This window comes from Polyodon spathula, chromosome 16, assembly GCF_017654505.1.
Source record: "Polyodon spathula isolate WHYD16114869_AA chromosome 16, ASM1765450v1, whole genome shotgun sequence".
Taxonomy (NCBI): Eukaryota; Metazoa; Chordata; class Actinopteri; order Acipenseriformes; family Polyodontidae; genus Polyodon; species Polyodon spathula.
Window position 1 is genome coordinate 28,076,945 of NC_054549.1, and position 25,927 is coordinate 28,102,871.

Here is a 25,927-nt window from a genome sequence, read left to right on the forward strand (position 1 = left end):
CAAACTAATTTAGTTTAGCCTGCTGTGCAGTCTTTTTAGAAAGATGTCCTTTAGTCCAGTTTGTTTACATTCTCAAAAGGCAGTAGTTTCTTCTATTTTAACATATAAAAATATTGGTGCAGTGAGTGCATGACCTTGGCTGTGGAAAAAATGGTCGCAGTTTCTGTCTAAAACCTATTGTAGTCCCAAGCCTTTAGAAACATGAAGACACACACACATTGTTTTGGATCTGGCTGACAGCCTGCATGCCAAGCTGGAAGGCCATCAGATTTATCAGTCTCATGTTCTTCCTTGTGCATTCCAGCTGTGAATTACAGCACAAAACCGTCACTGGTTTCAAACAAGTGCTCCGGAGACTTCACACATAATCTGTGTAAATTTTCCAATCATCATGCAATCCTCCCGACAGGCGTCTTGTTTTGTATGCTAACCACTTACTGTATACACATTCCTAACTGTGAAGTCATGTCAAATGGCCCAAAATTCAGTAAGATGTTTGTTTTTTTTTTTGGGGGGGAGGGGGGGGGTGGGGGGTTGGGGGAGGGGATTTGAAACAAAATTCTTGTTTAATTTTTGAGAACCTGTAGGACAGAAATAACCACAGAACTTCAATTAAACTAAATCAGAAAGGACTAAGCTACCACCTTTAGTCCACTACTTAGTTGAAATCTATAAATATTTAAATACATTTCACATCCATGAAGGCTTTACACTACATTATAATATTACAATGTTGTAGTAAACTACAAAAGACTAACAACAATACCACACACATTAACCAAGAGAAGAGATTGAATCAATAATATGCAGCTCAATACATAATTACTTGAAGTGAAAGGTTTCATATTTCAAGCAAAATGTCTTTCATGGGGAGGTGGGATCCAGATTTTGTTCTCATACCCTCCCCAATTACTTGTACATTATGAATCTCTCCTAGGGACCTTGTGGTTGAAATTGACTAAGTGGTGCAAAATGGTTCTCCTAATCAAGTCACGTGACTCGTCTGCATGCTTGTGGTCTTCTAGTAAAACAAATAAGAAAGTCCAAGGAAACTGGAGCTTTGGCTCAACTGTAAAGTGCAGAGTGTGTACAAGAAGAGAGAAACAGCACAACTACCTTAACACATGTGTCTGTGCAACATAATTGATTAGCCATTCCCTCAAAGCAGTGATGTCAGACTTTGCATCTCATTTGCAGTTTTCTTTATACAGTTACTATGTTACAGGAGCAAGAGGAAGGGGGGACAACTTGTGAAACCCAATAGTGGATTTTCTGGATTAAAAGACCAAAGTTCCTCACAGTAACACACTTTTATCCTTTCGGTTTAGTAAAGTTTTCCTCTCTTTAAACAATCTGGGTCATGGATTTAAAATGATTCATGAAACAGAGGGAACTTCCAAACTAACAAGCAAAACTGAGGTCATCATCCTGATTTATATAGTGTTTCACTGGGGGTCTCTCCAGAAGCATTCTGTTTTCAAGTGAAGAGATCCACTTGTTTAACTGTTTAATAGCAGCTGTGGCTGGTGGTATTAAGGTGTAATCTTTACGAGAGATCACTCCAAAACGTATCCTTACTTCAGCTGCTAGGCTTCAAAGTTCCAAGTGGAATGTTTTAACACAGAAGCTGCACAAAGTGGTCGAGGCTAGATAAAATGACAATGTACCCAGAACAATTGATGTTCTCCACTTCCATTATCATGGCACAGCAGAAGGGAGAAGACCTATTTCTCTGAAAGTCAGCCAAATTAATCAAATTCCTCAAGCCTTTGGACATAAAAATGTTGTTTTGCTTCAACTGGCTTTAATTTACAGCCCTCAGAATATGTGAGTTAATAAACAAATGCTTTCAAAAGAGAAATTATTGGTTCAAGCACTTAATTCAATACAAAGTTTATATTAAAAAAATATATAGACTGCACATTTACTGTCTGCTTCTTCAAATTGAAAATTGAACAATTAGGGGTTGTCGTAGCGGTCTTAAATGAGAAGTTTCAACTTTTCAAATGTCGACATTTGGGCTTGTGGTGGTTTGAATAGCAACACTTACTGTAGTTTGCTATACCTTTTTTATATGCTTGGTATTATTTTTAGAATCTTAAAAGCCTGACGGTTTCCCCCAAGGGCCTAGCCACTTGAATAACTTTGAATTTCAAATATTTGTCAACATGTTAAATAGCTAAAGGTTTTTCTGTATAGTAAATCACTCTACTAAGCAAATCAAATCCCCTCTTGTTTAGTTTGTATGAAGTACTATTAACATGACTTGTGCAAAAAGAGAAACTTGTGTATTTACAACCAAAGCAAATCGCTGGATGTACATAATCTATTTCAAGTGATTGGTAAGTTAATTTGCATTCAATTTAAAAGTCATAATGGAAGCATTTGCTCATCAATCTCAAATGTTGCTTCTTGATGTGGTGTACCATTTAAAATATCTGCCTCATATTCCCGACCAGTTACAGTCATTTAAATTGTGATTTGCATGTGTTTATGCAAATACAACTTATTATCTCCCCTAATGCGAAAAAAAAAAAAAAAATAGATTCTGAATGGCAGTGTGGCACAAAGTCATAACAGATGAATTCTTGAAATCCTTTTACTGTGATATTTAAAATATATTTTCATGTGGTTTCCATTTCCAGACTCCCTCGTTTCATGCTAAGGTTGCACAGAAATGTGGGACGTGGATAGGGGTACAACCAGTATGTATGTAGCTGCTCCCCAAATATTCCATGAACCATGTCTATTACTTTGGTCTTAATGACAATATCATTTTTTAACAATGTGGATCAGATCCTAGAAATGCTGAAAGTTGGTTTTACTTTTTCAGTGTGCAAGATGTGCCCATTTCATATTTCTTGGTTGTTTTTATACCAGGAAATCTCCATCCTGTTTTAGACTGGTTCAAACCCTTTTCCGGTGGTGGCATCAATCTGAGAAAGAAGAATGAGGAGATGGCGGTTTTAACTAATGGCCATAATTTTTTTTTCCACAAAAGAAATGGCTATTACATCACATCCCTAAAATATTCTTCCGAGTCTTGATATCCCCTTTCTCTGGTCATATCCTATTGCTGGAAGAAGAAACAGTCTGAGAAAGACATGTTTAATTTCTTTTTAATGTATTTACAATCATACTTCAAACAAAATGGACACTGCTTACAGATGTAAACACTTCAGTTTAGTATAAATCTATCTAATCAATGCATGGTGGAAAAAACAGACAGGACATTTCCTGTAAATTTGAACACATGGTTGGAAAAAAAAAAAAAAAAAAAAAAAAACCTATGATTTGTTCCTCAATTTTGTTTTGCTTCCCTGGGGTACAACAGTGCAGTCAACCTCAATGGTAACGACACACTCACACACACAGAAGACATATCTGTGCCAAATTATCATAGCCGGACGCTTCACCTGCCAAAGGTTAGGTTTTGTCAGAGGCAACGGGCAATCAACACAGACGACACTGCTGTATGCCTTACCATTAGCATAACAAGGCCCCGTCTCAATCCAGTTAATTCACCATGCAGCAGTGAGCTGTTCCACTAGCTCCGTTTACAGGGACACACATAATCATGGATTTTTACTGCCGCTTGTAAAACAAGGGTCAAAGGAGAATGGGGGGAATGCCGGAAGGGGCTGAGACAAAAAAGGAAACCTGGAGTGGAGTGTGAATCCAGGAGGGAACAAGAGCCCAATGAAGTATTGATCCGCATAGGCAACTCGAGATCAGAAGGTTGTGGGTTCAAGTCTGTGGGAATTGAGCTCACTGAATTGACAAGGCTGGTGGAGAGAATCTCTGCAAGTACTGGGCTGGCTGCTGTGGAGGAAGGGAAGTAACTTCAGGTCATGGAAGACTGGAAATTTATATTTGGTTTATTTATTTGTTTTTGCAATAGATGCTGCATGGGGGAATAAAGGCAGCCACTATGCCACTGTGTATGCCAATTGCTGTTAAATAATTTGATACTGGCTCAAACTATGAATTCATACTCCCTAAACACATACAATGTAATACTGATCTTTGTCCATTTTTGCAAACAGGATCTATTAACACCAGCAGGATTGTTTTGTGCAAATTACATGGAAATTACAATGAAGTGATTATTTGCCAGAAAATTTATAACTTAACGCTTACTGGTAAATACCAAAATAGGAGCTCAGAAGAGTTACAAAACACTAAGGACATGCAGGACATTTCATACCAACCTGCTTGTACCAATCCTATGCACCTACGCCACATCAAAATAACCAAACAAGAATCTACCAGTACTGAATTCTGTAATTGCCACAGTAAAACATCTGCCAATTTCCTTATTGACTGAACTGGGGGTAAAAAGCTACATTATGCAGCCCTTTAAAATGATTATGCTTGCTTACACTTCAGCAGGAAATACTAAAATCCCTTCGGCCAAGGTAATGTACTAACCATTTGCTTTCTGTTGGTACCAACTCAACTTGCCACCGTTGAAAGAATCCCACAATCAGAGCTGCCTTGGCACTGCAATTAGGTCTGAATGCTGAGTGACTAGTGATAGACTTCTTTACACACAAGGGTATGCAAATCTGGTGTGAGCAGCAGGGAAAGACAGATGGCATTCTGGAGCAGGAGAACTGATTGAAGAGAGATCAAAAGCAGCCAAAAGAAAGGTAAAGGGCACAGAGACTGTAGTTCGACAGAGGCACAAAATGAGCTTCTACTGCAACAGCAGATGTTGGTTGTGCTAATTAACAAGGAAAATAGGACCCTGGTTAATGTCCGAGTCCACATACCCCCACCAAACAATCCAAGCAGTGTACAAGAACAAAAAACTCAGCATGCAGGGTGCTCACCACTACTACAACTCCATGTCTGTCACCACTGTAATGCTTTGCAGGAGGAGCATGCACACTGTACACTGTTTGAGAATGAGGATAAAATTACACACCAGCGACATTCAGACACTGAAACACAGTGACTTAGTGAAGAGTGTAGCGCAGCAGCAAAAGAGATTGACTCCAGTTCATTAGGTTTATAAATACTTTTTTTTTTTTTTTTTTTTTTTTTTTTTTAAGGGTTCCTTTTATGTTTGATAGTATTTATTTGTAAGAGGGGAGTCTGGTAAAAGTGCCATTGTGGAGCCTGTAATGTATTGCCATTATTGCCTGTAATGTAATCCGATCTCCAAGCTGACCATGTGAAAACAATCTTTTCTGGCGCACACTGATGACATCCCACAGAGCAGTGCATCCTGCCATAACAAGCCAGCAAAGCGGGAGAACCTTCATTGGGTTTAAAAAAAAAAAGAAACAAAAGCAAAACACTTCCGGTGGGAAAATCTACACACACACACACACACACACACACACACACACACACATTATATTATATATATACACACACATAGGGATGGCAACAGCCTTTAAAAAACACAAATCACAAGCTGTCCTCCAAGTACAATACAATGGAATTGTCATGTTGCAGACAGCTATGTAAAATTAGAAGTCTGAGGACTTGTACCAGGGAAACCTTTAGGAATTACTGACAGTTTACTCTCCATAACCAACCTGGGTTACTGAATAAACAAACGGGTAAGCAATGAGGTTATGCTAAACCTGTGTGTGTAAAGAACTGTCAGAACAAAGTCAATTAACTCTCAGTAAATGATTTCTCTAATCCAAGTGCTTCCTCTCCATGTTATTTAAAACCCACCCCCACAACCAGGAGAGACATTCTGGGAATCATTAATTTCCACACTGAAGGATCTGTCAACAAAGAAGGGGACAGTGCAAAGATACATGATCCGACTGCTCTTCAAAGAGTTAACTACAGCCGGAGCAATAGATGCATCTTTCAGGATCTCTTGGAAAGTGCTGCAGCTTACTTTACTGTAAGTTACTGTTCGTAATCAGGTAGAGATGGGGGAGTAAGCAAATTATTCAGCACTTAGTTTTGCGTAAAGAAATCCATTGTACCAAATACATTCTGGTTTTCTTTCAGTGACTGATCAAAAAAACAGCAGAGCTATCGCATGGGCATGTTAATTTGTATTGGATCTTTTAATTTATATATCACACACATACATATATATATATATACATACAGTACTGTGCAAAAGCTTCAGGCATATGTGAAAAAATGCTGTAAAGTAAGAATGCTTTCAAAAATAGACATGTTAATAGTTTATATTTATCAATTAACTAAATGCAAAGTGAGTGAACAGAAGAAAAATCTACATCAAATCAATATTTGGTGTGACCACCCTTTGCCTTAAAAACAGCATCAATTCTTCGAGGTACACTTGCACACAGTTTATGGAGGAACTCAGCAGGTAGGTTGGCCCAAACATCTTGGAGAACTAACCACAGTTCTTCTGTGGATTTAGGCAGCCTCAGTTGCTTCTCTCTCTTCATGTAATCCCAGACAGACTCGACGATGTTGAGATCAGGGCTCTTTGGGGTCCATACCATCACTTCCAGGACTCCTTGTTCTTCTTTATGATGAAGATAGTTCTTAATGACTTTCACTGTATGTTTGGGGTCGTTGTCATGCTGCAGAATAAATCTGGGGGCAATCAGATGCCTCCCTGATGGTAATGCATGATGGATAAGTATCTGCTTGTACTTCTCAGCATTGAGGAGACCATTAATTCTGACCAAATTCCCAACTCCATTTGCAGAAATGCAGCCCCAAACTTGCAAGGAACCTCCACCATGCTTCACTGTTGCCTGCAGACACTCATTCGTGTACCGCTCTCCAGCCCTTCGGCGAACAAACTGCCTTCTGCTACAGCCAAATATTTCAAATTTTGACTCATCAGTCCAGAGCACCTGCTGCCATTTTTCTGCACCCCAGTTCCTGTGTTTGTGCATAGTTGAGTCGTTTGGCCTTGTTTCCACGTCGGAGGTATGGCTTTTTGGCCGCAAGTCTTCCATCAAGGCCACTTCTGACCAGACTTCTCCGGACAGTAGATGGGTGTACCAAGGTCCCACTGTTTTCTGCCAATTCTGAGCTGATGGCACTGCTGGACATCTTCCGATTGCGAAGGGAAGTAAGCATGTGTCTTTCATCTGCTGCAGTAAGTTTCCTTGGCCGACCACTGCGTCTACGGTCCTCAACGTTGCCAGTTTGTGCTTCTTCAAAAGAGCTTGGACAGCACATCTGGAAACCACTGTCTGCCTTGAAATTTCTGCCTGGGAGAGACCTTGCTGATGCAGTATAACTACCTTGTGTCTTGTTGCTGTGCTCAGTGTTGCCATGGTGTATGACTTTTGACAGTAAATTGTCTTCAGCAACCTCACCTTGTTAGCTGAGTTTGGCTGTTCCTCACCCAGTTTTATTCCTCCTACACAGCTGTTTCTGTTTCAGTTAATGATTGTGTTTCAACCTGCATATTGAATTGATGATCATTAGCACCTGTTTGGTATAATTGTTTAATCATACACCTGACTATATGACTACAAAATCCCTGACTTTGTGCAAGTGTACCTAGAAGAATTGATGCTGTTTTGGAGGCAAAGGGTGGTCACACGAAATATGGATTTGATTGCCCCCAAATTTATTCTGCAGCATGACAACGACCCCAAACATACAGCGAAAGTCATTAAGAACTGTCTTCAGCATAAAGAAGAACAAGGAGTCCTGGAAGTGATGGTATGGACCCCAAAGAGCCCTGATCTCAACATCATCGAGTCTGTCTGGGATTACATGAAGAGAGAGAAGCAACTGAGGCTGCCTAAATCCACAGAAGAACTGTGGTTAGTTCTCCAAGATGTTTGGGCCAACCTACCTGCCGAGTTCCTCCATAAACTGTGTGCAAATGTACCTCGAAAAATTGATGCTGTTTTTAAGGCAAAGGGTGGTCACACCAAATATTGATTTGATGTAGATTTTTCTTCTGTTCACTCACTTTGCATTTAGTTAATTGATAAATATAAACTATTAACATGTCTATTTTTGAAAGCATTCTTTACAGCATTTTTTCACACCTGCCTAAAACTTTTGCACAGTACATGTGTGTGTGTGTGTGTGTATATATTTATATATATATATATATATATATATATATATATATATATATATATATATATATATATATATATATATATATATATATATATATGTGGATTTGCACAGCTCTCACACCCATCAACACTTTGTGGGATCATTCAAAATCAATGTATTGCAATTGTTGATAGATTCACAGATAGGCTCGCTATATGGAACTGCTAACATGCAAGTCATTGCATGGGCTAATGCGACGCATACTGCAGTAGAGATCTGTTATGATCTTTAAAAAAAAAAAAAAACACAACAAGAAAAACACACTTAAAATTGCTCTGTGGCCTGGGTCACTGCAGCTGATGCAAAGCTACTGCAGCCCTAACTATCCTAATCAAAATCATCTGTCAAAAAACAGGGAATGACAGCAGAATCCCCTGTAAATAGCAGCAAGAATTCCTCCTGTCATTGAAGACCATTACACTTGCAAGACTGATTAAAAGATGTTGTGGTTCTGTAACCTTTATATAAAAAATAATAATAATAAATTAGAACTGTCTGATCTCTAAAACCAATTTGCTTTTTCCCACATTTGAGAAGCAAATCACTACGCTAATCCAGGTATTTCCTGGAGGTCAAAATCTTTTAAGCATCCATTGTGAGCGATGAATGTGAATTAAGCACTATCCTGATGAACCTTTCCGATAACTCCAAAGCTTTGATGTTATTGACATTTCCACTGAAACTAGCATTTAGCTCTTTAATCTTGCATCGTCATCTTCACAGGAGAACATTTCGTTACATCAATTTAGTAGGCTCCAGTGTCGTCCTGTAAATCCATTTATATTAACTATGCAGAATAAGCCTAGCTTTTTCACCACTCACAAAATCTAAAGCTTTACTAGGTTTCTCAAGTGGCTTTTAAATATTAGTGTTCCCCTTAGAATATGTTGCAAAACCAATGAAGGTCTTTCCACTACAGAAAATCTCAAAACTTACCCTTAAGGTATGCACCCAGCTAAGACTAAGTAATATGTTAAGTTGTATAACTCTCTAGAATGTTGCTGTTGCTTGGCACAGACATACAGAGTATAGAACTATAAGTTCAGGGCTCAACATTAACATTGAATCACAAATATACATGCAGCCATGCCTCTTTTACAATCAAATTATTTTTTTGCAGACAGAAAAGGCCTAGTGTATCTTTATCTAGGGTATTGAGAGCAACTCTCAATACCCTAGAGGTAGTTTAGAAGAGGATGGGGGCTAGGAGAGGAAGAAGGGACTGACTTGAAAGACTTTGGGGATGAAAGTCCCAATGCTACATGGGGTCTGTAAAAGGTAATATGCATCAAAGGTTCTGGCGAGGTATATTTTCTATGCTATGATCAGAGAGAATATGATTTCAAATTTAGTGTTTACCCGACATCACGCATAAACACTGTTAGAAATAATGCCTAATAAGCCATCAGGCATCTTCAATAAGGACTTGCAGCCTTTCTGAATTAAAGGTTGTTGTTTTGTTTTTTTTCATACTTGAGTATGATTGTTTTTATTACAAATAACTTGATTTTTGCACAGCTCCACCCCACTCCCCTCCAGTACTATCACATGTTAAAATAAAGTCAACCTGGTTTATATTAGGTGAAAGTCAGAACCCCCTTTCACAACATTATAGGCAGAAAAATAATGCCAGCTTGCACAGGGATAGTGTGTTAACAGGTTAAACAAGTTAAAGCAGACAACACACCTTATGGCAAACAGACACATGCAAAAAATGAGGCGACTGCAAATGAATCATAACAAAACAATGGATTAAGTTTTGCCTCCTTGTAATAACTCACACGCTGGAAATCAGAAACCTGTGAAAACACAGGTTCCATCTGACGACATGCAAAAATATGATTGCTGTCCAAAGCTGTTAGAAATGCTGTAGGCACTTCAGTGTATAAATAAAACAGGCACTTTAGGTTGGATTCATATCAATTAAAATGCTTCTGTTGTTCGTTACACAATTGAACTGCATTCGATTTGTGCACCATGGAAATTACTCTTTTTAAAAAACTAGTCAGAACCTACCTGGGTAGGATCCAGTGTCATGCAGGTCGGGTACGCTATTTCACACTGCTTTTGATAAAGCAGGGTTGACCTGGGTTACAGATGCAAGTGCACAATGCGCGTATGAATGCCCCGGAAGCAGCTTGTTACCGATGCTTCCATCCAAGCTTCTCTGGATTGAACCGTCAGCTCAAATGTTGATTAGAGCAAATATTTCTTCATCCAGCTGCAATCTGGCTCACGCCATGTCAAGAAAAAAAATATATAGCTAAAACAGAATAAACAGAAATGTTCCTCGAGGAAGAGAAACCTTTACACAGGCGTAGCTGTTTGTTATTGAACGGCCATCTTGCACTTTGTCTCGCTCAACCCAGGTCAAAGCGTGTTGACCCACATCCTGAGGTGGGTTGCTGGGACCCAGGTATGTGGTTTCACACTACACAGGATTGTGACCCAGGCAGCCAGGACCCAGGGCCAGACCTGGGTATAAGTGCCAGTGTGAAAGGGACTTAAGAGGCTAGGAGTGTATGCTAAAAATGTGTTGAAGACTGGTGCAAAATTAAGGCAGGTAGTTTAAAATAAAAAAACTTGTCTTACAACAGTAGTCAGGGACTTTGATAAATGTTTCAAAACTTTAAATGAAACCCAGCTCTCCCTTGTGAAAGAACTATAATGCTCTCTGCTAGAATCAATATATTATTTAGAACCTCTTAATGAGATATTAATTAGAAGATTACTGCAACCATTCAACCCCCCCCCCCCCCCCCCCCCCCCCCCAAACGAAAAGTTTTCATTCAAAACAGATAATGGAGGGGATTAGAAGCCATTATCTTGTTAGAGGAAATACTCCCAGTTAAATGCTGTAGACAGTTTTCAAACTGAGAAATCCATCAACTTTACTGCTGCATGAAGCTCGCTCCTTCGGCATTGACCAGGTTTCTTGTAAACTAAGCACGATGGCTACAATGAAATCTCTTTCCCCCAGTTCAATAAGACCTCTCTCAACTACGAAACCACTTTCCAATACCCCTGGAGCCTTGGAAATATCTTCTCACTAGCAATTCAGCAATCCTCTTTCCAGTCAGCTAAAGAAACCTGGGGAGAGGAGCTTCTTAAAACCACACACACACCAATCCAAACGTTCACCCACAGACAAATCTGGTATTGTAACTTCAAATGCACATCTCTTTCCTACCTTAAGCAATATTAAAACACATATTGTCAGACAAGTCGATGATATTCTTCAAACAAAGTTTCCTCTAGAGCCTGAGGTCGCGTTAACAAAATACCCGATTTTTTTGTTTCCTCACCAATGTGTTCTCCCTTGACAAGGTTATCTCCTAAATTGTGCTTTCTGTTAGTCTTACTTCAAAACAAGGAGCACATACCAGACAACTGTATTACAATATCTGCTGAAACACTCATTTATAAATAGATGTGTGTATTGGTTGATGTTTTGAAATACAACATTTTAATGAGAAAACCTATTAAGTGCAGTAGAACTCCAAAAGGTAATCCATTTTCTAAGCAATTCAGAATCTTGTCCCACTCAAACTTTAGTCAAGTTGGTGCAGTGCTACAAAAATGCATGGTTAAGAACTGACCCAGTTTGTATCAAAATGAGTTTCTTGGTGTTACCACTGTTAACAGATTTCTCTTTCACACATTGGTTTCCCCCCCTATTTAGTGAACAGATGTTCTCAATCATAATACAGTGCAAATCCACAAACACATTGCCTAGTAAACACTTGATAATGATTCACAGCACTTTGGAATCACAGAACATTCTCTTTCGATTGCCTGACCCTTCTATAAATGGATGACATCACTGTTTTACAAGTAAAAAAAAAAAAAAAAAAAAAAAAAGTGTTGCTGTGTGAATCTGTTTATTTATTGTACAATCAAAAGCCAGTAACCTAATAACATATACATGTATGCTGATTTGTATTTACTTTTCAGTAAAGTTATTTAATTAACAAACAGTCTCAGGGTAGCCGTCAAGATACTTGGTTGATTTGATCAACCTTTTCCCCTGGTAAGCATAAGCCACAACTGGGAACATTCAGTTTAATACACATTGGGAAATATACTGTATTTATTTACAATACATGTATATTTCACACCTACTCAAAACCGCCTGTGTGAGACTTAATTGTATAGAAACTATGATATTGCCAAAGGAAATAGCAAACAGATTAAAATGTTACATTTTTGGAAGCCACTTGAAGTGATGTCTGGCCAGTTCCCACGGCTGTAAATATGACCCCACTGTAGGAGAGAGGGAAGCAATCAAAACAGACAAAAATAAAATTATAACCACACCCAGTCAAACAGACATAGCACAAGTTATTGATCTCTGTCTGAATCACTAAACTGTTTTCCCAAAGAATAACAGGTAAGTTTCTAACCATGGAGAGTCCAAGCAACCTGCCCAGTGCAAGGCAATGGAATCTTTTCAACTGCTCTGAGGCTACAACTCCAAATATGGGATATCCTCTACTCACAATAATAGGACCTGTAAATCATGATATGCTCCAACAGGAGAATTTATAAACAGCATAGTGGTTCAGAGAAAGATGAATTTAGAAAACACCAGCCAGAATGACTTAGTTTAGAATACAGTAGGCAACACAGCAGATCCCAAAAGAATCAGCTATATTGTAGACCTCCTACTAGGAAACTGATCAGCTTGAACAATACTGCACAATTGGGCTTAAAGCTGCATTGTCACACAATCTTGTTCAGTTTAAAATAGACAGATGAATAGGTTTTTACAGTGCTCTCAGTTTATAAGAATTACTGATAAGAATCAACCGCATATAGTGAGCAAAACCACTGAGTCAAAATCATTCCTATACTAACCATGCTAAAATCAAGCAATCCGCTCATAAGAATCATTTGGGGGCAAACTGACTGCATGTAATACGATACTGTACCAAGTGCAATGATGTGTACAACTAATATTTTTTTTTTTTTTTTAATGTGATCACATCTTGCATGATTAGGCATGTACACAGCATGTGCATTATAATCCCAAGTCCTGCAGCTTATGTGTCGACATGACAGGAAAAAGAAAGGCGGGCAACTACACTGTGCAAGTGATTGTTGTGTTCGATTAATGAATACACATTCATTGAATACATACGTTGCACAGCACTGTTATTGTGTGACATGCATGTAGAAGAAGGGAGATTCCAGGTTGGCCAGGGTGTCCTCGGCTCACCGCGCACTAACGACCCCTGGAGCCTGTCCGGGCGCCTGTGGGCTTGCCTGTAGCTGCATTGTCCTCCAACACTGTAGCTCTTGGGTGGCTGAAGGCCAGTCCACAGTGTGAAAAGAAGCGTTCAGCTGACGGCACATGCTTCAGAGGACAGCGTGTGCTTATTTTCACCATACTGAGTCAGCGCAGAGGTGGTAGTGTTGAGCTCAGTCAAAAAAATTATTGGCTATTCTAAATTGGGAGAAAATAATAAAAAATAATTGGCAACTACTAAATTTTTTTCAGGTGCCAACCCATTTTTTTTTTTTTAAACAGCGGTATAAAAATGTGTGTGTGTGTATATATATATATATATATATATATATATATATATATATATATATATATATATATATATATATATATATTTTACCTTCTTAATGGATGTAGCGACAAACGTTATTAATTCTGTTGTTGCAAATGTAGAGACAGTAATGCAAATAACATGGACGTATTAAAAATAAATACATTATATGTTTCAAACAATAGCAGGATATAATAATCTGTAAACATGGCTTGGGGGGTAAGGCACATACTTGTCAGTTTCAGTGGAATAGTGCTATGTATCAATTCACACTACCATTACACTGAAATATTATCAAATTCAATCAAAGAGATTTAGCGCAAAAAAAAAAAAAAAAATATATATATAAGGCTCTCATTTTCTAGGAGTTTAATAAAACACACCTGAGTTTACCTATACATTATTTTCATTCCCGTACCTTACAGATTCGAAATCTACCTTGATGGAAGCATTTACTCTGGAAGTTTATAGGTATGAACTGCTAAAATGTCTATCTGGAGTGGGGTGTTTCCATAAACTCTAGAAACATCTGGCCCCTAAAAAAAAACACATGAATTCCACGGATTGATTTATGAAGACAATGCGCGATTACTGTGAGGAGTCTCGCCACATTTTGATATGGGCTGTCATATCTGATCCTTGAAATCGTGCAGTTTAGGAATCTGTGTTTACTTAAACCAACCCGTCCACGAATCACCGGGAGCACTGTATTATATTATAGGGGACTATCTGAAGCAGCGCAGAGCTGAATAGAATGCAGAACATCGATCACCACGTGGTTATTGGCAAGCGTGCAAACACAAACTATATATTCCAAGTGCTAAAACGTTGCACAAACACTGGAAAGAAGGTATATACAAGAGTACTGTATTAATATTATAGTATTTGTAATGCAGTATTTACTAAACTTATGTAACAATGCTCAAATCACATGATGTTACGCTGCAAGCTTTTTGCTAATAATCTGGCTGCCTCGGAATTGTCATATAAATAAGATTTTAAAAAGCTGAATATAGTCAGAAACGACCACTAGTGCAATGCATTCCCAGTGAGAAAGAACGAGGACTGACTGGCGTCTGGTATGGCTTTTTCTCGTCAGCCACTGTATCTATCTTCAGTAAGTTACACTAGCGTACACACACAAAGCAACATTTGCCTAAGAGGAGGTCAGGAATAACATGCAGCGTTATTCTAGTACACACAATTTGAATACCATCCAAAACACCGTATAATCCATTCCCAGCACATTCCGTTGCTGTTTCAGACTACACACACACACCGTGTTCTTTCCATGCTACTTGACCATACCAGTTTGTACTACAGTTATCAATAACACCAGTTCTGCTAGTCTTCATTTAATACGTATTATTATTTGACACTAGGTCTAAAGACAGCTGCTTTGTCTCGTTAAATAAAGCCGACTACGCGCAGGATGGAGGCTGTTAAACAATGTTATCTTTTGGAGGCATCTCCACTGGTAGAGCTAACCACATTAGACAGACAGAGATGCAACAGGCTGAGAGCAGAAATTGTCAATTAACCGTGGTATTTCTCTGCGGAGATTTGAAAGCTTGTGTACATCATGTTTTGTCGTCTTGATAGCAAGTAGGCTTCTGTTTAATCAAATTTCCATACTGATTATTTAATTTGGAGGGAGGCGGCTGGGCTACTTATTTCCACAGTATGTTATTCGTTCCCTTGAATTGGACCTTTCCACATGGCTACAAATACCAGAATTATTATTATTATTATTATTTATTATTATTATTATTATTATTATTATTATTATTATTATTACAAAATGCTTGCAGAAACCCCTTGTGGCACATGCATAAACTGGCAAACAGTAGCCTATTTAATACGTTAAATCCAATGTAATAACACAAATACATGATTTCTATTTAATATCTGCAATATAATATCTTTTAGAAGCAATTTCGAATGCGAAGGGAACAGTCTATCCATTATTACATTTGAATATGCACACCCAGTATGATGTTTAAATGGTCCTCTTCTCCTACTCAAACGGGCTATGACAGTTTCCCTTGGTGTATTGTACTGCACTACAGGCTGTAATCACCAGGTCGCAGTTTGCGAGATGTATTTGGAATCTGGTTTAACATGCCTTAAGTTAAGAGCTGCGTGTGGAAATTGTGTTGCGTCTCTCACTTTGCTTAATTTATGCTTCAAAGGAATTAGGCAGAAGATCCTTGCTGTAAAGTAAGAACAGTGGTAGCGTGCTGATGCAGGTCTAGTTTAAAACATGTACGTATGTACCACACACAGGCAGTACACAATTACATTTACTAAATAAAAGACAAAAAAAGGAAAACTATTAACTATTCATACTGTATTTGTATTTTTTTTTTTTTTTTTTTTTTTTTTTTTTTTTTATAGGCGAGCTATCAGATTGTTACCCAACAGAATGACAGCGTTTATTTTTTAGGAGGACAAAGGTATCGATTTTTTAACAAGCCACGATCAAAAAAGGTCCCGTGAGAAATCAAATCCCTCCAAAACACACACACAACCCCCTCCTTCCTTCTCAAGAAACAGCTTCAAAACACTAGGCTATAATAATAATAATAATAATAATAATAATAATAATAATAATAATAATAAATAGCGAGAGAGAAGAGATTTACAGACCAATCTTTACAACCAATATCGTATCCATTTCAATCTTAATGATAACAAATATTCATCATTATCCAACTTTAACATGATTAATAATACATTCCATGAAACATTTCTGTCGACAGCCATCCTCAAACCAATAAAACAAAATGACATTTAAATAGCAATGGGTGTTAATTGTTGGTAAACCGTTAAATCACTTTGAACCTGGAATGCGGGTACTGCTACCAAATACATTGTTAAATGTAACGATTGTATCTGTTTGTTTCTCTTTGGTGTGACGCTTGCTATGAATGCCGTGATGCAACAAATGCAACCAGTGTGTTGTTATTACATCATTAGATTTTAAACAAGAACGAGTGAAGAGTTTCTAGCGTGCGGCTCCGCTCATGCGTAACACTGTTCAGAGATCAATTCTTCCAGCTATGAAAGCTTTTAATGCCAGAAAAGCAAAACGCGTAAACTGTTTCTAATTAAACTGCAACATGTATAAACCAATTGAGGCTTTCCAGTCAGCACTGTGTTTATATAACAAGTCGCGCATGCTTTTCGTTTAAAAAACAGTGTTTTGTGATTATGTTAAATCGTGTAGATTGCATGTTTGCGCTGTAAGCTTTTTTCTGAGGGGAAAAACATTCCGCGTGCGAGATACGAGTCCGTACACCCAATCACTACCTACAAAAGATAAGAATGTGCAGCCTATTCCTGACTTGAACAGGACAAGTTCCCTTAAAAACTGCTCCATGTTTTACAAACTTTAATACACATCTTAGGAACTGTACTGAAAACTGAATTCCTAGACTTCAGCCCCTGAAAGAGCATCTCTTGTACCACCCCCAAGAAATGCAGAACATTTCAGGATTACAAGTGTGGGAGACACCAGCGGAAAGAGGAAGGCTGATTTCCCAGTGCTTAAAAAACACCAAAATAATTTAACAGACGGGGAATAGAAGGCAAACCTTGATACTTACCGATTAAAACTGATCCTGAACTGGTTATCCTTGCCATAGTTACATTCCCAAACTCGTGGATATTTCTTTTCCTAGTCGGTGTACTCGCTCCCTGCTACACTGTATCTACTCCTGCTTCACAGCATGAATGAAGCGGAATGCAGCGAAGACTTCCAATGGAAACCTAGCCTCGTTCTGGGGGGAGGTCTGGGACTGCGCTGAAACAACCCCGAGTTGGCCTTTAGGGGGCGTCCCTGATTGCACTGAGTGTGCCAGCAAAGTCTGCAAAGTCTTAAATGGGCAATGGCACGTCGTTGGAGTTGAGGAATTTAAATGGGGATTTTAGCTGCTGAGACCTTCAGACACGAGCTCACAATTCACCTAGTAAATGTAATAGAACATGCCAAGGGAAAAAAAAAAAAAAAAACTGCCATTAGCCTCCTATTATCATAAATGCTCGAGACTGGCATGCATATTTAGTATCCAGAAGAGGGAGACCTTATCAAATTGATAAAATAAATAAATAAATAAATAAATAAAATAAAATAGGAGTGTACATGTAATGTTGACTTGCTGGAATTGGAATAAGGGATATTTGAATCTAGTACAAAAATAACAGTAAAGGGCAGAGATTCGGAGGTGCAGTGTATGTTGTAATATGGAAACTATTCACCCTTTTAAGTTAATATAGTCTAGCTGCTGCACAGGGCCGGTGTAGGGACAGACACAGTTTATATTGTCAGAATGTGGTACACATATAAAAATGTGACCTGTGTAAGGTTAAAAATTGTACGTTGTCAAAAACTGGTACGTTTGTATTTCAAATAAATAATGCATGTACCAGTTCTGTTTTTTTTTTTTTTTCAATATATACATTGTGCACTGGCTTTCTGTTCCTTACCACAGGGATTGCTATTGCTGTGTTACCTTTTTTGACAAAGTGGGCAATAATCCTTATATTATCAGTGTACTAGAGCTGATAATTTGAAAACAGCTTTGAAACAGACTTTAAAGTTATATGTGAAAACAGTTGTCAGGATGTCAACAATGAAAAGAGATATTACAGGACGTTATTTAGGCAGTTGTAGTAACACTTGGGAACGTGTAAAGCTATATTTTCCGGAACACCACTAAATACTCTTTAACATTTAACTTTTTACATGTGATTGTGTTCCCACATTTAGACAGATGAACAATTGTATTAAATGAGGCACATATGCATGCTTCTGTGTGGACTATACCAGACTCCACATTGGATATGTTATGTTGGTTATAGACAATGTTTGGCAATGAAATAGTGTTTCTGGCATACCTCTTCACTCTATATATGAATGTTACCATGTAAATGTAACCAATGTTAATGTGTAGCCTACAGTTGACCCCGTCAATTGTATAAGAGTGCCATTTAGTCTGACAGAGGCTGTCATTCGTTTTTCATCAGGGAAGTCTATTGGGTAGGGGAGACCGGGGTTGCTTGTCACACGGGTTGGTTGTCACAGTGCTCATAGCTATGAAACTAGACGGCACAGGCAGGTGATACTAACACTGGAATGTGTGTTCTATTGTCGGGAAGTCAACCATCTTGTAATTTGAGGTCAATTACATCTAACATAAAGGTTAGCGCATATTTCATTTTTTTTTCATACACAAAGTAAAAAATGCATATCTTGTTATTTATGTTATAACTCTTAGTAGTATTGGAGTTTGTTTGAACTGGTGGCCATGTTAAATAGAACCAGATACTGGCTAACTTTTGGTGTAAAAACAAAACCAGTAGGTTCTCCCAGTAGTACTGAGAGAATTAAATTATCATGTAAAGTCTGGCTGAGGCAGGTTGTCACATAGTTTTGGGGGTTGGTTGTCACATGTAAATCGTATAGGAAGAAGTCTTATATTTTTTCTTTCTACTTTTTTACACCAAAATGTGGGCTATGTCACCATATAACATTTAAATTATTTAATGTCTGTCCTCTGGTTCTGTGGAGGCTGTGATATTATTTTGTAGCATGGGTCAACATTTCAAATATATATAGGTCTGTATTTTTCACATAAAAAGTAAAAATACAACTTTTTCTGTCATTGTGCACAGTTGAAACTTTGTTATTTTTTTAAATATTGCATTATTGTCTACTGTAAAAGCAAGAACATACGTTGTGACAACCAACCACATATCGTGTGACAACCAACCCCAGTATGGGGCAGGTTGTCACAGGTGACCGGCGCATTTTCAACCGTCTAAATATCATATTTGGAATAAAGTTATGCTAAAATAAAAAAAAAACATCAATTTGTACATTAGTTATTCTTCAGTATAACTAGGAATAGAGCCTCACAACATGTCACCAGATTGAGAAAAATAATAAAGAGTTAAAAGTGTGACAACCAGTCCCGGTCTCCCCTAAATTTGGCGGTGCAGACACAAGGGAGACAGCAAAACTAACCTCCAGGAGGAATCTACTATCTTTTCAAACCTAACCAAACTTAATTAGTTTAAGGTCTATCAAACTCCCCCTATCAAACTTCCTAAACGACACGTTTATCACAGCAGCAATGAACTTGGTCATCATCAAACTCAAGAGCACAATAACAATACTGATGCATGAAATGCGTTATAAAAAAGGGAACCATATACAGATGTGTATACATGTTTGCACAACTACAGTATACTGTACTGCAGTCCTACGACAAAACAAACAAACAAACAGACAAACAGACAAAATCCCTGTGTGGACACTTGGAAAATTGGCGGGAACTACGCTGTATGCGTTAGCAAGAAATAGGTAGGGAGCCTCCTCTTTGGCATAAAAACAGCATGTCACGAACAGATAAAAGGCAATTACCATTATTTTATAAAATAATAAAAAAAATAAACTGTAATTTTTTCATCAGATTTTAGTTTTCCTATCCTGGGCACAATGCATTTGTAAAATGTTGTTATTTCCGAGTAGAATAAGTAAAATAAATAAACAATAAAAAGAAACAACTTTGTTGATACCATCAAAGAAGTGCAGGGGCGATGGGTAGAAAATTGAATGAAAAGCATTTAACAGCTAGCTAACGCGGGGCTGTAAGAGATCGGCAAAATCAAACAACCAAAACAGGCCCACTGTTCAGTTATCCTTGTGATTAGTACAGCAGCCCTATACATTTAAAGCCTCTTGCACTTAAAATACACCTCCCTTATGATAATAATGTTGAGTGCACGAGTGATGGGGTCAGGGCTGGTAGGTGACGATATTTGCTCCTACAAAGGGAGCCCGGCTCTTTTCTAGAGCTGTATCGGCTCTGGGAGGTCCCGCGTTCGCTTTCGACATCCGCCTGTGTGAAGCCCCCTGCTTGCAGGAACCAAGGTTCACCACAATAATTTTTTAAAAAGTTATATTAACACTTTTTAAAATTAGATCTCCAGCCACAAGCAGGGGTCTAAGTGCACACTGATTCGGAAGTGTTGTGATTGATGACTGCACAAAGCACTATGAACAAGGCAAACTAGTTCACCGACAACACAGTAGGCGATATGTTTACAATTTACAGATAGCCCTATGTGCTGCTCATCAGTTAAAGTCACATGCATTTGCGTAATTGAGAAATATATATATATATATATATATATATATATATATATATATATATATATATATATATATATATATATAGACACACAGAGAGAGAGAGAGAGACACACACACACACACACTTAAAATAACGTTAACTCGGTACATTGTATGTACGTTTATTTGTTTTTTGAGCTAAAATCATTTGCGCATGCCCGGGCAAGCGCAGTACACGACATACCACATTTTATCCCGTACGGCAAAATAACAGTACACATGCTAGCATTCATAAAAATAAACAATTAACATTATTTTAACACACAAAGCAAAGTAGTTGTGTTTTATTTCGATATATTTATCACCACAATTTTAGAATGCCATTTCTTACACTTTCCTTAAAAGGGCAATCGCAATCGTGTTTAGCACAAACTGTGTGTGAAAGGACACACACACACACACACACACACACACACACACACACACACACACACACACACACATATATATATATATATATATATATATATATATATATATATATATATATATATATATATATATATATATATCATATATAGTTGGTTATCCTAATTTTTAACCACATAGGTCTATTTCAAAATTAGGTTACAGTACTTTTTTTTTTTTTTTCTGTTTCAGTCAACTGCAGTTCTTTGAAGTGCAACACCAGCAGTGCAAATTATAGCTGCAATTAAAGGTTTAGCCTTTAATGATTGCCACTTTATAATGCAATTTTTTTTTTTTTAAAGAACAAGTAAAATAACAGTGAACATGTCTTCTAACACTGCTGGTTTGTTCAGTGTGAAGATTGTTTATTAAATACAATGTGTTTCTTTCGAAACTACACCTGTGTGTAATACTGTTCTAAATTCTGCTACTAAAGGCTGTACACTAGGCCTTTTTGGAAATTGATTTCCTTAAAGTCGACTGAGATGAAAATAAGAGTTTGATATGATACTGAAAACCATTCCAACAAGTGCATATGGAATGACATTTAAGAACCTTTTCATGTGTAGGTCAATTTTTCCTGATTGTGAGACCAACTTCAGCTACAGCCACTGGAAAAGATCTTAACATCTCTATTAGTCTGATGCTTTCATAGGTGTAGGGGAACATGTTTTTCACACGCCTGGATTGCTGGTGTTTTATTTTTCTTTCTTCTTATACTAACAAAAAGCCCTGAAACACTCGCTGCAAAAAAAGTATAGTTCTTAGATTTTAGTTTTTATCAAAATCAAAAGTTCACATTTTATGAGTTTATTATTATTATTATTATTATTATTATTATTATTATTATTATTATTATTATTATTATTATTCATGCCATCAATCAAATGAATAAACCTCTATTAAATTGAATTAACTGTAAACGGTAGTTAGTTTACTTATTTGGAGATAATTTAACAGAGGCTTGACATTTTGGATACTGCAGAGTGTGTTGTTATTACTGAATCTGATTGTAATAACACACTTTACATTACCATTGCCATTGCTAGGAACCCTTCACTGGACTTAAGCAAAGTCTTTCTCTATCTGTTATTGTATAGTTCCTGAACCAGCAAAACAAAGACATGTTAACTTTTTGTGTTATACAGGAACTCATTCAGTGTCAGTACTACATTCAACTTTACAATGAGTTAAAGCCATATGTATATATAAATATATATATATATAATATATATATATATATATATATATATATATATATATATATATATATATATATATATATATATCTAAATATTATATCGATGTTTATTGTATTTTCTTTAGATTTTAGACACAAACATACCAAAATAAACAAAATAAAACTTTGCACAGTAGAATAAGAAAATAGCTGCTCTAGTGAAAAGACAACAAAGAAATATGTTGTTGTACTAATGAGATGAAAGAACATGTTTTAAAGCCTTTGTTATAACATACTTATTGTGATAACATCTCACACAGCGCTGTGAACATTACTATATGACCAGCACAGGAGTTTGTTGCATTTGCACATCTGCTTTGTGTTTTTTTTTTTTTTTTTTTTACCAAATAAACATTGCTACAGTTGCACTTGCAGGCTTTGTATGCTAAATGTGATCCTAAATGTAGGTAAACCAGATACAGAAAAAGTGAGACCTAACCCTGACTGTTGTAGTCAACCACTGACAGCACAGTCATGAAACACAAACCACAGGTTCAAATCACAAACACTGAGCAAGGCAGAATGTGCTAAGACTTGTAGAACCTATTTGAAACATGCCTTAAACAATGATACCATGAAAACATTTTTGGTATTTAGTAGCTGACAAAGAGTTTTTTTTCACCCATGCAGTATGTGCCTTGTATTTTTTTTTTTAAGAACTACAATAATGATACATGTTTTATTAACTGAACTATGACTTTAATATCTGTCACTGTAAGGCTTATTATTGGTCCCCCTTACTTCAGTCTCTTGTTGACCACAAATCACATTTTGCTACATTAACATTAACAATAAACTATATGCTATTTCATAAAGGATTTGAACACAGCCTTACTAGTCCTCATTCAAAGAAATACACATTACTGGCATGGTACCAATGTTTTCTCACTAGCAGCCTATAATGCCTCCACTTCTCCCCATAATTCCTTCTTGCTCTGGTGTACAAGAACAAAAAATGACATTCTGTTTCACACTAAAATTACTTGGTGTGAGTTAATAACATTACTGTATATTGTGTACAATCTACGTTATCAGATGTTGATGTATGTTGACAGTCCAGTTTGTTTACCTCCTGTGACAGCCAACCTGATCCAAGTCATCTGGAGAGGTAGGAAAAGGGTTTTTCCCAGGAGCATAACCCATCGATAAGCATGTTAGGGTACAAGGCCTCCAATATAAAGGAGGCAGAGAGCAAGCTCTATCTATACACATCTCCCCTGCTGACCGGACTTGTCCATCTGCCACTACTCAGACATGCGCTCAGATCTGTGGACGAATAGGTTTGATTCAGTTTCTGCTTGCTAAGGCTGTTTTTTTGTTTTGTTTTTAAGTAAAAAGTGTTTGTTTTTGTAGTTCTGTCTTGGTAAAAAGGGCTGAGGCAAGACAACTTTTGTACAGGACTTTTCTTTGTTTTGTGAAACCTCTGAACAAAAGCACTTCTGTGCATTCAACACAAATTCTAATCTCCTCTCTTTCGTCAAACGGCTGTTACCTGTCTGCCACACCGCCTTAGGTAATTTTATCCCCCCAGTGGAAAACCTGTTGGTCACTACTTCACTCTGTAAACCAAATAGGCTTACAGTATAATAAGGTTATGCATGACATGATTGTTCACCGATTTAACATCATCACAATACATCTAGAAAATAGCTAAAGCAGACCGTTACTAGTCAAAACCCTGGTAGGCCTGCCGGTGGGAAATTACCTATAATATCTCATAATGAAATTCATTCTAACAGAAACTTTTTTTTTGATAAATTATAACTATCAAAAACATAAAACAAAGATAAAACAAGGCATAAATATGGTTCAGATGACAACTAATATTCCCAATAAATCATTAATCTAACCGTGGTCCTGACTGGTTTGGATTAGCAAATCTACAGTATATTTCAAATATTGTAATAAATAAATAAATAAATAAATAAATAAACACACACACACACACACACACACACACACACACACACACACACACACACACACACACACACACACACACACACACACACACACACACACACACACACACACACACACACACACACACACACACACACACATAAAACTTTATGTCTCACAAGTCTAATAAATAAAGACAATCTTTTGTACCTTTAAAGTGTTGTAAAATAAGTTCCTGTTTTTTAAAACAGAAAAAAACTAGATTTTTTAAAATGATCTTTAGAAATAAACTCAGTTTAAAGAAAATCATAAATCTGGTTATTCACAACTAGTAGAACCATTTATATAAGCATTTCGTTTCCTGTTCTATGACGTTTTAACTCTAATAAAAAGATATTAAACTTTGCAAAGAAATAACTCTCCACTGATGCAATGCTTGGTTATGTTACCAGTGGTGAAAACTTCTACCTTTATTTATAATCCCCCCCCCCCCCTGGTGGATGGTAACCATGGGCGGGAATGCATGCCTACTTTGTTTACCAATACAGGGTCATCCTTTTTGAAGATGGAAATCGTATATTAGGGGGGGGGACCCCCCACCTTAAACACTCATAAACTGTTAGGAAAGGGTTCTAAACAGCACTGTAATTTTTTGCAAAATGCCATAGCTCTGTCCTACATGTAGAAGACAGTGGACCCCATATAATGTTATCCTCATTAATTTAATGCAAAGGACTTTCTCAATGTTTGGGTCAAGAGGGTTATTTCACTGATTGGTGGGGTATGAAATCCAAAAGATAATTGGTCCCAGTTTGCCTCAGTTTTAGGTTCATTCTTTTATATATATATATATATATATATATATATATATATATATATATATATATATATATATATATATATATATATATTGATAACAACCATTTGCAGCTCTGAGGTATGCATTTAAGTATTTCAGAGTATGACCTCTTGCAACCTATTGAATCAAAAGCAGCCCATGATCTATTCAGAAGGCAGCTCACAATCTCAGTGGTGACAATCAAAGTCATGTTGTAAAATGTAAATAGGCTCAACGTTCTCTACACGGGATCAAAGATTTACAATATTGTTAAGCTTTCTGCATATTCTATGATAAAAAAAAAAGCTATAGTAATTTAGTACAACAGACAGCAGAATTAAACAGCACTGTTATCCGCTCTGAGATGTGGCCCCCATCGTTAGTATAAAATAACATTATACACTGACTGGCCTGATAATTAGAGGTGACCCACAGTACCTGACTCTATGCACATTATTCATGTGGAAACAGGTATCCCCAGTATTGAAAGTTTGTGATTTGGGCCTCTGGTGCTTGTCACAATAAGTTACACATGTCTGCAGGCTTGACCCGCCAAGACACGCTTGTGATTGGAGTCATGCTTTCCCATGGTTTAGATCATAACATAAATGTGTAATAATGTGCAGATTTCAAATCACTTATATAATTTTACAGTTAACTGGAAATCTCCAATTGTATAATAGCTGAAAACAATTAAAAATGCCTAATTTAGCAAATTATTACTTCAATTATGGGTT

The 25,927-nt window shown here is 37.2% G+C and overlaps 1 protein-coding gene across 4 annotated transcripts in view; it reads right to left on the minus strand.

The window, feature by feature from the left end:
• LOC121329154 (plexin-A1-like) overlaps positions 1–17,355 on the minus strand; it is a 199,184-nt gene extending 181,829 nt beyond the window's left edge. Inside the window, exons 1-2 of one of the 4 annotated variants that reach the window (XM_041274550.1) lie at positions 17,213–17,355; positions 2,826–2,936 (exon numbers count right to left, since the gene is read on the minus strand). The gene's annotated coding sequence lies outside the window, so the exon portion shown is untranslated. Of the gene's footprint in view, positions 1–2,825; positions 2,937–12,248; positions 12,269–17,212 lie in introns of those variants that run through there. The other 3 variants (XM_041274549.1, XM_041274552.1, XM_041274551.1) reach the window with 3 other exon arrangements.
• Between the last annotated feature and the right edge of the window lie 8,572 nt (positions 17,356–25,927).